The 13,652-nt window shown below is 43.2% G+C and overlaps 1 protein-coding gene across 2 annotated transcripts in view; it reads left to right on the forward strand.

Moving 5' to 3' along the window:
• Positions 1-13,652, forward strand: part of PSTPIP2 (proline-serine-threonine phosphatase interacting protein 2) — a 71,515-nt gene that overhangs the window by 15,141 nt on the left and 42,722 nt on the right. The gene's annotated exons all lie outside the window — the stretch shown is intronic.

Consider the following 13,652-nt stretch of genomic DNA (forward strand, 5'->3'; position numbering starts at 1 on the left):
ATCGGTAGAGTTGACCAGTGCTGTGGGTTGTCCCCAGCGCCAGCCTTCTTTCTCCACCTGTCCTGTGTTTGCATCTTCTGACCTGTTTCATCAGGATTCCCATGGCGTTCCTGCCAGAAGAGTTATTGGCTTTGATTCTGACCAGCCATTGCTCAGGGTCACTGTCTTGGCCAGCAGGTTACTCCCTGGCTGACCCTTGCCGGTATGGGCTCTTTTCCTGGACAACGTAGGTGGAGAGTCTGTATATGAGAGACTGTGGTGTTCCTCCCAGGGGTCAAAAGGAGCGAACATGATGCCAGTCAAGGCACCTGCCATTGAGCCACGTGGCTCCTTCTGCAAGGAGCCTGCAAGGCCCCAGGGCCCCAGGGTTCAGCACGCTAGAACCTGTCTGCTCTCCAGGGCAAAGAAATGAGTCCTGTGGACAGGGTTTCACATGGGTAACCTGGAAGCCTGGGAAGATCAGGGGGTCCAAGAGAGGCTGAGAGTACAAGACTGCAGCTATTCAGATGGAATGGTGGTTGGCTTGGGTGAGAACAGGAAGTGGGGACGCAGAGGCCACCAGTTAAGGGCAGCCGCAGTCCTCCCACCCATGGCCGTGTATCACTTGTGACCCACACCCCACTTTGCCTTGGTCGAAGTGGGGGACTTGCCCAAAGCCACCCAGCTAACCACTCTGGGCTTGAGCTTCCTGTTTTGCAGGGAGGTCAGTACTATCTGGCCAGCCTAGAACTGGGACCATGCTGTGTTTCAGATGATAAAATAGAGTAGAGCTGTGTTAAAGAGTTGCAGCTGTCAGTAATACACTTGTATGCCAGTACTGTAGTGGTTTTTGTGCGGTTCAGTTAATTTTTAAAATTGAGATAATGACTGAAAATGACAAGTGGAAGTAAATTTAAAAAATAAAAAGAATTGTTAGAATAAGTGAATAAGTCCCTAATCCCTAAAAATTGGCATTTAAAACAAGCAGCAGCAAAAGTATTTATAATATATTATATATATTATATAATATATGTTATATATATTATATAATATATATTATATATATTATATAATATATATATTATATTAATATAATATATTAAGTTAAAAAAAAGTTACTACCAATTTGTAAAATAAGACCTCCTCATTTTTTTTTTTAAAAACTTTATTTGACACAGAGACAGATCTCAAGGAGGCAGAGAGGCAGGCAGATGGGGGTGGGAAGCAGGCTCCCGCCAAGCAGAGATCTGTCCTGGGGCTCAATCCCAGGACCCTGAGATCATGACCTGAGCCAAAGGCAGAGGCTTTAACCCACTGAGTCACCCAGGCTCCCCCTTCTCATTTGTATTTTATTTCATTTTTAAGATTTTATTTATTTATTTGAGAGTGAGAAAGAGAGCGAGCACAAGCAGGGAGAGGGGCAGGCAGAGGCAAAGAGAGAAGCAGGCTTCCTGCCTGACGTGGAGCTCCATCCCGATAAGGGACTCCAGGATCATGACCTGAGTCAAAGACAGTTGCTCTGGGGCAACTGGGTGGCTCAGTGGGTTAAGCCGCTGCCTTCAGCTCAGGCCATGATTCCAGGGTCCTAGGATCGAGTCCCGCATTGGGCTCTCTGCTCAGCCGGGAGCCTGCTTCCCTTCCTCTCTCTCTGCCTGCCTCTCTGCCTACTTGTGATCTCTCTCTGTCAAATAAATAAATAAAATCTTAAAAAAAAAAAAAAGACAGTCGCTCAACCAACGGAGCCACCCAGACGCCCTCCTCGTTTGCTTTTAAAAAAACAATATGAAGACTTCATCACATGTCTATAAAGAAAATACCTGGGGGGTGTGCAGCAAAATGTCAGCTGTTCTTTTTTTCTGGGATTTCATATGGTATGAAAAGCATAATTATTTTCTTTTTTCTTATCTGTACTTTCCCATTTTTCTACAATAAAATAAGTGTAACTTTTAAAATAACTGAAAGGGTTTAAAAAAGTATTAAAAGAAAAACAAGTACAGGGCGCCTGGGTGGCTCAGTGGCTCGGGTAGTGATGCCAGGGTCCTGGGATGGAGACCTGCATTGAGCTCTCTGCTCATCTGGGAGCCTGCTTTCTCCTCTCTCTGCCTGCCTCTCTGCCTACTTGTGATCTCTGTCAAATAAATAAATAAAATCTTAAAAAAAAAAACAAGTACAGCCGTTCAGATCATAGCATCAAAGTGCCAGGGACACCTGGGCGGGTCAGTCAGTTAAGCATCTGACTCTTGATTTTGGTTCAGATCTTGATCTCAGGGTTGGGAGTTCAAGCCCCATGTTGGGCTCCATGTGGGGTGTGGAGTCTACTTAAAAAAAAAAAAAAGAAATTCAAAACTCAGAGATACATGACCAGCTTGTGGGGAAGGAACCTGGCCACCTGTTTGTGCCAAAGCTGAGGCTTTTCCCTTAGGGCATGAGGGGCCCCTCCAGCTGGGTGGGAATTAGAGTACCTATTCCCATATATACCGGCAAAAGGACCAGCCTCTTCACAGTGACCTCTCCAGCTAGACCTCTCCTTACCACCTGGCCTGTAAGCAGAGAGAACCACTTATGGGTATGACGGGCCATTTATTTTGCATTTTTATTGGTACTTTAAACAATTAGGAATGTAACACATGTTCATTGCAAGACAGGAAAACCATTACAGGTCCGTATCAGTTGACCCTTGAACAACAAGTGTTTCCACTCTGCTTGTCCATTTATACACAGATTTTTCATAGTGCAGTACTGTAAATGTATTTTCTCTTCCTTAAGATTTTCTTTTTCTTCATTATGACTTTCTTAATAACATTTTCTTTTCTCCAGCTTACTTTATGGTAAGAATATAGTCCCTGTAACACATATACAAAATATGTGTTAATTGACAGTTTATATTGTTGGTGAGACTTCAGGTCAACAGTAGGCTATTAGATGTTAAAATTGGGGGGAATCAAAAGTTATGCTTGGATTTTCAACTGTGTGGGGTTGGGGATGGGGCAGTTAGGAGATTGGGGGGTGTCATCACTCCTGACCCCCTTGTTGTTCAAGGTCAACTGTGTAGTTAAAAAAAAAACATGAGACTATTGAAGTCCCTCCTTCAGCACTTCAGATCCCAACTTCCAGGGATAAATTGTTGAGTTACTTTCTAGAGGATTTTCCAGTTGAACCTGATCCCATACATTTGTACTCATATAGATTGTCCACATTCCTATTGAAGAAGGTTGTTAATGATTACGATCGGGAACAGCGAACATAAATCTGTTCTTCTCCCCCAACTCAACATTAAAAGCATATAAATGGAGGTGATCTCTTCTTCAAGGTTATCTGTGGTTTGGTTTTCTTTTTTGCTAATATGTTCATCGTAGAATAGCCAGGTATTCTGTAAATCAAGAAGTTTTAAGTGCCCCTTCCCACGATAGGTAGTGGTTAAGTCATTTGGACCTTAATGTGACCAGTGGAGGTCCTTCATGGAGGGAGGGAGGAAGGCAGGGCCAGCACTTGAGTAAGATGCTTGCCTTGGGAATGAAATTTGAAAGAATACACCCCAAAGGTTCAGAAAACCTTCAGTAATCAAGATAAATAATACTTCAAAGTAGTGTGTGTGTGTGTGTGTGTGTGTGTGTGTGTACATACACATACGTACATATATATTTTAAGACTTTATTTACTGGGGTGCCTTGGTGGCCTAGTCAGTTAAGCATCCAACTTGTGATTTCAGTCATGATATCATGGGTTGTAAGATTGAGCCCTGCATGGGGTTCTGCACTCAGGGAGAAGTCTCCTTAGGATTCCCTGCTTCTCCGTCTCCCTCTGCCCCTACCCCCGCACCCCTACTGCATCCTTGCGCTCTCTCTCTCTGACTCTCAACTAAATAAGATCTCTCTCTCTCCTCTCTTTCTCTCTCTCTCTCTCTCTCTATATATATATATATAATTTTTTAGAGGAGAGGAGGGACAGAGGGAGAGAGAGAATCCCAAGAAGGCTCCATGCCCAGCTTGGAGCCTGATGTGGGGCCTGGTCTCATGACCCTGATCTCATGACCTGAGCCTAAATCAAGACATGGACACTTAATCAACTGAACACAGGTGCCCCTTAAGATTTTATTTTTAAATAATTTCCAGGACGCCTGGGTGGCTCTGTTGGTTAAGCAGCTGCCTTCAGCTCAGGTCATGATCCTAGCGTCCTGAGATCAGGTCCCACATTGGGCTTCCTGCTCAGTAGGGAGCCTGCTTCTGCCTCTGCTTGCCCTCTGTCTACGTGTGCTCGCTCGCTCTGACAAATAAATAAATAAAATCTTAAAATAAATAAATAAATAAATAAATAGATGATTTCCACACCCAACATGGGGCTCAAGCCCATCACTCCAAGATCAAGAGTTGCATGCTTCACTGACTGAGCCAGCCAGGTGCCCCCTTTAAAGTAATATTTTAAAAAACCACCTTCAGGGAGGGTCATCATTCTGCCTACAACATAGGATGATTGGATAGTCACTCCATGTGCTTGGGGGATGGGCAGAGTGATCACTGGCGGCTTCTCTGACAGGAAGACATTTGAGCTGAGATGCGAAGGAGAAGGTCCAGCCAGCCTTCCAGAGGGCTGGGGGCGGGAGAGAGAAAGCGGCAAGCCTGGAAAGGGCCCGGCGTCTTTGAGGAACAGAAAGATCAGTGTGGCTTCAGCAGGAAGCAGGCCAGATTGCTGAGAATCAGTTTGACAAACACCAGTTTGCTGCGATGATCAAGTCACTAAAATCTTGTTTCTAGTAATTACCTAGAAAGCTAAAGCATGCTGTGTTACTGAGGATAGTTTCAAGAATTTAAAAAATTAATAGGTTTTATTATTTAGGACAGTTTTAGGTTTACAGAAAAACTGAATGAAAGTACAGGATTCCCATATTATTCCCCCAAGCCCCAGCTTGCCCCATTATTAACATCTTTCATTAGTGTGGTACATACTCTTGCTGCATGACTAGGGATACATTATTATCAGCTAAAGCCCATAATGTATATTAAGGTTCACTGTGTTCTATGGGTTTGGACTAATGCATAATGTCATAGGTCCACCACTATAGTATCATATAGAATAGTTTCACTGGGCTGAAAAATCCCCTATTCATTCTTCCTTCCCTCCTTCTGAACCACTGACCTCTTTATTGTCTTCTGTTTTGTTTTTCCCAGAATGTCATGTAGTTGGAATCATAGCCTTTTCAGATTGACTTCTTTCACTTAGCAATATATAGTTAAGATGCTCCCATATCTCATTTCATCCTATTGCTGAATAAGATTGCCCAGTATGGATATACCACAATTTGTTCACCCATTCACCTACTGAAGGACATCTTGGTTGCTTCCAATTTGGGGCAGTTAAGAATAAAGCTGCTCTAAATATTCATGTGTAGATTTGTATAGACACATGTTTCCAACACACTTGAGTTGAAATGTAGCATTGGTGAATCACATTTATTGGTCTAGTTCAGTCAAACTCATTTTAACACATTTCACATCTAAGATACCTGAATGTCCTCTGTGCTCCAAATTCATACAAAAATGCTCCTTGGATCAGGCTGGCCAAGAAATCGGTATGTTAGAGGAGAAAAGTCAATGGACTTAGGAGGACATGTACTGGAAGAAATTTCCTATCTCTTCTAGAATTCTGACATTTAAGACAAGAATAAACCTGAAATTTGAATACGGAAGACATTCTCATTCCCAAAAGTCATGGGCCCAAAGTATGGAAAATCCAAAATACAGTGAACTTGGGCTGGCCTTAGCGACATGGCAGCGGTGAAGCCAAAAATAAATTAACATTAAAACTTAGCTAAATCTCAATAAAAACTTTGAAAAAAAGCTCTTCAAAGACAACACAACTGTCATCAGTTTTACGGTGTCGCTAGAAACAAGTGGGACCAAGAGTCAGATATTTCAGGGGTCAGGGAAGGCTGAATCACTGAAACCCAAAGGATGAGTAATTTCTGAAAAAAGAAAAATATATATATATTACTTGGTCTTATTCCTCAGAACCAACGTTAGTCATCTTGAGGAGCACATTTGGTGAGTGTTGCATATATTTGACTATTGTTGGTTGAGTAACACTTTTTGCAGTATGTATTTCTATTCATGTTAAGAATATAATGACCAGGGGTGCCTGGGTGGCTCAGTGGGTTAAAGCCTCTGCCTTCGGTTTGGGTCATGATCCCAGGGTCCTGGGATCAAGCCCGGAGTCAGAGTCCGGCTCTCTGCTCAGCAGGGAGCCTGCTTCTCTTCCTCTCTCTCTGCCTGCCTCTCTGCCTACTTGTGATCTCTGTCTGTCAAATAAATAAATTAAAAAAAATCTTAAAAAAAAAGGGAAACTTCTTAAAAAAAAAGAAAAAAAAGAATACAATGGCCAGTTAAGTTGCAACGTAGGCCTGAGTGCCTTCATTTGTAAAAGGATGGGAAAGAGATATATGGTTGAGCTCTAAGGTGTTCTCTAATTCAGTAGTGCTCCAAGGCTAGAATACTGTGGAAAAGTCAATAGACTGTTTGATTACCTTGAATGTTTAGGACATGGGGATATTCTGCTCAATTCCACTTAAAAATTTTTATTTGTTTTTTTTAGAGAGAGAGAGAATGAGCAAGTATAAGTTGGGGGAGGGGCAAAGGGAGAAGGTGAGAGTGTCCTTCAGCAGATTCCCTGCCTAGCAGAGTTCAATGTGTAATTTGATCCCAGGACCCTGAGATCATGACCTGAGCCAAAATCAAGAATCAAATGCTTAACTGACTGAGCCACCCAGGAACCCCCAGTTTCACTTTCTGATCAATTGATAATTAACCCTGATTCATTTTTGGGTTGAAATGTGTTAGAAATTATAAACCCGCTTTTGCCTTGGTGAATCCAAATCCAGAGAACATAAGGGAAATTTTGTGAGGATTCTTCCGATTTAGGCACTGGGGTTTCAGAAATCGAGACAGGGAGGATGGAAGTTATGGAGGAGGAATGAATGTGCGGAGGTCAGGTTCTACCTTAGAAAAGTTATTGTCGGGACGCCTGGGTGGCTCAGTTGGTTAAGCAGCTGCCTTCGGCTCAGGTCATGATCCCAGCGTCTTGGGATCGAGTCCCACATCGGGCTCCTTGCTCCGCAGGGAGCCTGCTTCTCCCTCTGACTCTGCCTTCCACTCTGTTTGCCTATGCTCGCTCTCGCTCGCTCTCTCTCTGACAAATAAATAAATAAAATCTTAAAAAAAAGAAAAAGAAAAGTTATTGTCATTATATATGTTGTATTAATTTGAAAATTCTCGGCTTCTGCTCAATTGTCATGAAAAAAATCCAGTTGATCGAATATGGGGTTATTGGAATATGGGATAAGGCGTTCATTTGGGGTTTCCCAGTTAGCAGCTGTGGAAGTGCCTCCCAGACATTACTTCTGCAGGGGTGGGGTGTTCATGAGTCTTCACAGTTACGTATTGTCCCAAGGCTTGGAGATTTCTTCTCCTTTGAGAATCTGGTTTGCCTAGTGGGTGCATCAGAGGGATAATTGATAGAAATTAAAGGCCTTCAACATGGCATTTCAGTGGGGATGTGACATGAAGGGGGTCGGAGGCTGGTGGGAATTTTTCTGGATTGGGCTCAAACTTCCCACCCACGTGGAGCAAGAGGAACTACAAGTCAGCCAGGGCAGTGACTTTGGACATCTCCCTGGGCTTGACCTACTTTGGATCCCTGGCCCAGTTTTGTTATTTGCTTTGACAGCTGTGGTAGTCCTTGGGGTGTTTGATCTGGCTGGTTTTGCTGGCTGGACAGCAGGGTTTGGAGAACCACTCTCTTGTTCCCTTGCTCCTCAGTCTGGGGACTGACTTCCAGTTTTAGTCAGAACCACTTCCTGGTGCTCGTTCTCTCTAGGCCCGTGCTGTGTCTCGGGCACACCATGCACCAGGAGGAGGACTTTTGAGTCTGAATTTCAAGACACTGATTTGTACTGGCTTCGGCAGCACACATGCTAAAATAGACTGATGCTCCACAGATTTTATCCTGTGTTATAAGGCAGTCATGCCCCCTCAAGGTTAAACTATAGAACTTCAACTTGTTTTTAGGAACTGGAAAAGTGTGAGCAATAACATTAGCAGGGTCTTGGGGATGATCTAGTGTTCCTTGTGGATTAAAACACCCACCTTCAGTTCTTTTTTTTTTAAAGATTTTTATTTATTTATTTGATAGACAGAGATCACAAGTAGGCAGAGAGGCAGGCAGAGAGAGAGGGGGAAGCAGTCTCCCCGCTGAGCAGAGAGCCCGATGTGGGGCTCGATCCCAGGACCCTGAGATCATGACCTGAGCTGAAGGCAGAGGCTTAAACCACTGAGCCACCCAGGCGCCCCCCACCTTCAGTTCTTAAGATTTTTCTCTCCCGGTGGATTTGTAAATCAAATTTCTCATGTCTCTGAGGGTGTATGTGGGGAGGGGGGAGGGGATAGGGAGAAGGTAGGAGGGAGAGAGAAATTTGGATCACGTTGAAGGTTAGATAGGTAATAATTGAACCTCAGTCAACTTTCTGAACATTAATATCTCCTAAATCTCATGCCTTCTATGTCATATTTAGAGGGAGAACCGTCTTTCACAAAGTCTTGGTCTCACGGCACATAATAGAAATTAATCTGTAGTAAAATGTGAAGTTTTTTAATATGTTCAGCTTTGTTATATTGCGCTTTATGGACATGTCACAGTGTGTTTATCCATTGATCTGTTGATGGATATTTGAGTTGTTTACAGTTGTCAGCTAAAGATTAAAACTAGGGCACCTGGCTGGCTCAGTCGTTAAGCATCTTCCTTTGGCTCAGGTCGTGATCCCAGCATCCTGGGATCAAGCCCGGCATTGGACTCCCTGCTCAGTGGGAAGCCTGCTTTCCCTCTCCCACTCCCCCTACTTGTGTTCCCTCTCTCGCTGTGCCTCTCTCTGTCAAATAAATAAATAAAATCTTTAAAAAAAATAAAGACTAGAACTAAAGCTGCTATGAACATTCATGTCCAAGTCTTTGTATGGTGATTTTCGGATTCCATCTATACAATGAGAGAGCTCCCACCACATTAGTATGTGCACATGGATTCTTATTTTATTCAATGGATTATAAATATGCTATAATCATGATTTACCTTGATGCTGCAATTTTTCTAGATTTGGATAGCAAGGAGCCTCTCTAAACCAGATTGTGTGTCCTAGATCTTGTGTCCTTTGGATATATTCCCATCATTCTTTGAACACTCCTTGCTTTCTGGGACACGGATGTTATAGGTTTATTGGCTAATTTCTCTGCCCCAGTCCTGGAATCTGCCATTTCTCCAAAGAGCCTTGGCTCCTTTTAGTAGAGAATAGGACTGAGAAACCAGTATCTGTGTTCTGGGTGTGCTCATTGCTACCTGTGGAATTGCTTGTTTCTAGGCTCTCTCAACAGAGTGAGGAAACATACGTATGCATACTGATACCTCCAATTCCATTCCCCCACTTGCTGTATTTTATCCAGTGGATAAAAATTTTGCTTTGCAGCATTTGCCAATTTCTGTGGTTTAAGAACTCCCTCCAAGACCAGTTCCAAACCACCAATGTGACTTTACTGAGCCGGGAGCTGGGAAGAGGTATGCAGAACTGGTCCTCACTGGGGTGAACCAGTTCTGACTACTGTGTTCCTGTTCCCTTACCTAAGGGATATAGGCTGCCATTATTCATAGCGTATTTACTCATTTGCTTAGGAGACACTAGAAAGACACTAGAAAGTAGTTTCAGAATTGCTAACCAATACCACTGCGGGAAGCAAGCTAGAGTTTAATGTGTCTCCTTCTTTTGGCCTTGGGCTGAGAGTGCATTGTCAGAATAGGGTGTACAAAAGTTATTTGGGTTGAATGTACCTCCCTCTCCTTCAGTGTGGTGATTTTATTCATTCAAACAAGGTTAGGTTTGTTTCTTTCTCTTTGTGTTCCCCTGTAGAGGTTTCTCCCTTATTCTTGTTATGTTAACAACTTTCGAAAGTTAAAAACAAATGAAAAAGGGGTGCCCAGAGAAGCATCACCGTCCCCACTCCTTCTAGCCCAATCCACTCCTCTCTTGTCCACTCTGATCCCTCTTACCCCTTGTAAGTAAGTGAAAAATTCCATTAATTTCTGGTTTATGTTTTCTGTGTTTCTTTTTGTACAAATGACCAGATAAAATATATTTTCTCATTTTCTTTTCTTTTTTTTTTTTTGAAAGATTTTTATTTATTTATTTGACAGAGAGAAATCACAAGTAGATGGAGAGGCAGGCAGAGAGAGAGAGAGGGAAGCAGGCTCTCCGCGGAGCAGAGAGCCCGATGCGGGACCCGATCCCAGGACGCTGAGATCATGACCTGAGCCGAAGGCAGCGGCTTAAACCACTGAGCCACCCAGGCGCCCCTCATTTTCTTTTCTTAATGCAAAAGGCAGAATGACCACAGAATCTGGAAATGTGTGTTATTGTTTTATTTTTTATTTTTTGGATTTTATTTATTTATTTGACAGAGAGAGAGAGAGTGAGCAACCACAAGCAGGGAGAGTGGCAGGCAGAGAGAGAAATAGACGCCCCGCTGAGCCGAGAGCTGGATGTGGGACTCTATCCCACTACCCTGGGGTCATGACCCGAGCCAAAGGCAGACTTTTAAACAACTGAGTCACTTAGGCACCCCTGTTTGGGGCATGTTCATGACCGGTTTATTCCAGAAAATCAGAACGGTGGTTCCCTTGAAATAATCAGAAACCGTGAGTCCCTTGTGTGAGGGTTGACAGAAATGCTGTATTAATAAGCCAGCTCCACTCTTGTCCTTTGCTTTCTTTGCTATAAAAAATATACACTGGGAGCCAACCTGTATCAGTTCTTAGTGATATTTCTCATTTTTTTTTTTTTAGAGAGATTTTATTTATTTGAGAGAGAGAATGAGTGAGAGAAAGAGAGCACGAGCGGAGGGAGGGGCAGAGGGAGAAGGAGAAGCAGACTCCCCACTGAGCAGGGAGCCCGAGGCAGGGCTTGATGTGGGGTCCATGTGGGACTCGATTCCAGGACCCCGGGGCCATGACCTGAGCTGAAGGTAGACACTTAACCTACTGAGCCACCCAGGTGCCGTGGTTCTCATTCTTTATTATAGGTACAAAGAACTTGATTGTGTGAATGTACCACGGTTTATCAGCCACTCTCCTGTGGGTGAACATTTAGGCTGTTTATAGAATTTTGTCATTTCAGACAGCACGTCAGTGAATAACCTGTGCATATGTGCTTTGTTTTTGTTGGAGGTGTAACTTGAGGGTGAATTCCTAGAAGTGGGATAACTGGATTAAAAGGTCAACACACACATAGTTTGGTTAGATATTGCTGAATTCCCTCTTTTAGAGTTTAAACCGCTTTTTGTTCTTACCAGGGGCTGTTTTCACAGTCTTGTCACCTAAATGTGTTTCCTGCTTGTTAATATTGCCATTCTTTTTTTTTTTTTTTAAGATTTTACTTATTCATTTGACCAAGAGAGGGGATACAAGAAGGGGAAGTGGGAGAGGGGGAGGCAGGCTCCCCTGTGAGCAGGGAGCTCCATGTGGGGCTCAGTCCCAGGACCCTGGGATCATGACCTGAGCTGAAGGCAGACACTTAATGACTAAGCCACCTAAGCACCCTTAATTTTGCCATTCTGATGGGTGAGGTTGTTTTCATTTGCCTTTCTCTTTTCAATAGCTGAGGTTGTACATTTTTCTAGATATTTAAGGAACACGTACACACAGAGTAAATCATCTGTTTTATATTTCTTGCCCATTGTTTGGTTCCTTTTCCTTTCCTTTTATTTTATTTTCCTTTCTTTTAAAAGGTTTATTTGTTTATTTTATTTTATTTTTTTTAAGATTTTATTTATTTATTTGACAGAGAGAGATCACAAGTAGGCAGAGAGGCAGGCAGAGAGAGAGAGAGGAGGAAGCAGGCTTCCTGCTGAGCAGAGAGCCTGATGCGGGGCTCGATCCCAAGACCCTGAGATCATGACCTGAGCTGAAGGCAGCGGCTTAACCCACTGAGCCACCCAGGCGCCCCTATTTGTTTATTTTAGAGAGAAAAAGCACTCAAGAGGGAGGAGCAGAGGGGGAGGGAGAGAGGACCTCAAGCAGACTCTGCACTGAGTGTGAAGCCCCCTGCAGGGTTCAGTCCCATGACCCTGAGATCATGACCTGGGCTGAAGCCAAGAGTCAGACACTTCACTGACTGAACCATCCAGGCACCCTATCCTTTTCCATCAATTTTAAATAATTATTTTTATGTTAGAGATAATAGCCCTTCAGCTGTGATTTTATTGTAACTATTTCCCCTTACTTTGTCCTTTTAATGTTGTCTATTATTATTTTTTTGGTATGAAGTTTATTTTTAGGTGGCCTGATGTATGAATTTTTTTCTTTCAGTGCACTTGGATTTTTTTAAAAAGGATTTTATGTATTTATTTGTCAGAGAAGAGAGAGAGATATTGAGCCAACAGCAGGCAGAGGGAGAAGCAGGTTCCCTGCTGGGCAAGGAGCCTGATGTGGGACTCAGTCTGAGGACCCTGGGATCATGACCTGAGCTGTAGGCAGACACTTAACTGACTTAGCCACCCAGGTGTCCTAGTGTACTTGGATTTTAAGTCACAGTTAGAAAAACTTTTGAAATGTTTACTCCTTTTTTCTTTTTTTAAGATTTTATTTATTTGTTTGACAGAGAGAGAGAGCACAGGCAGGGGGAGCAGCAGTCAGAGGGAGAAGCACACACCCCTCTGATCAGGGAGCCTGATGTGGGGCTCGATACCAGGATCCTGGTTTCATGACGTGGGCCAAAGGCAGGCACTTAGCCAACTGAGCCAACCAGGTGCCCCATAAATGTTTACTTCTAGTACTTGCAGGTCTCTCTCTCTTTCTTTTTTTTTTTTTTTTAAAGATTTTATTTATTTATTTGACAGACAGAGATCACAAGTAGGCAGAGTGCAGAGAAGCAGGCAGAGAGAGAGGAGGAAGCAGGCTCCCTGCTGAGCAGAGAGCCCGATGCGGGGCTCGATCCCAGGACCCTGGGATCATGACCTGAGCCGAAGGCAGAGGCTTAACCCACTGAGCCACCCAGGCGCCCCCCTCTCTCTCTTTTTCTTTTTTTACCTTGAGACCTCTGATCCATCTTGAATTTATAGTTGTGTACGGTATGGGGCTTGAATCTATTTTTATCATTTCCTACATGTCTAACAGTTGTTCCAGCACCACTTAAGAAAAAGTCCATTTTTGCCCCAGTGATGTGAGATGCCACCTTTATCATATATTAAATTTCCATGTGTACTTGCATCTATTTCTGGACCTTATATTCTGTTGCGCTGGTCTATTTGACTATTTCTGCCCCAGCCTCACAGTGTGTTAATTATGGGGGCTTTATACTATGTCTAAATTTCTGGTAGGGCAGGCTTTCCTTCAGAACTTTCCTTGCTCCGTATTTTCCTGGTCACCTCTACAGTTTTATGATTTCCATATGAACTTTGTTTAACCACATAAGAAAAAACTTGTTGGTATTTTCATTGGGATTGCATTACAATTATAAATTAACTCAGAACTGACATTTTTAGGACAGTGAGTCATCCTATCCAGGAGCAGAGAATAACTTTCCATGTGTATCATATCATCTGCTAGTAGAGATGCTTTCATTCCCAGTTCTGGAGGCCAGAAGTCCA

This window comes from Mustela erminea, chromosome 13, assembly GCF_009829155.1.
Source record: "Mustela erminea isolate mMusErm1 chromosome 13, mMusErm1.Pri, whole genome shotgun sequence".
In the NCBI taxonomy this organism is placed as follows: domain Eukaryota; kingdom Metazoa; phylum Chordata; class Mammalia; order Carnivora; family Mustelidae; genus Mustela; species Mustela erminea.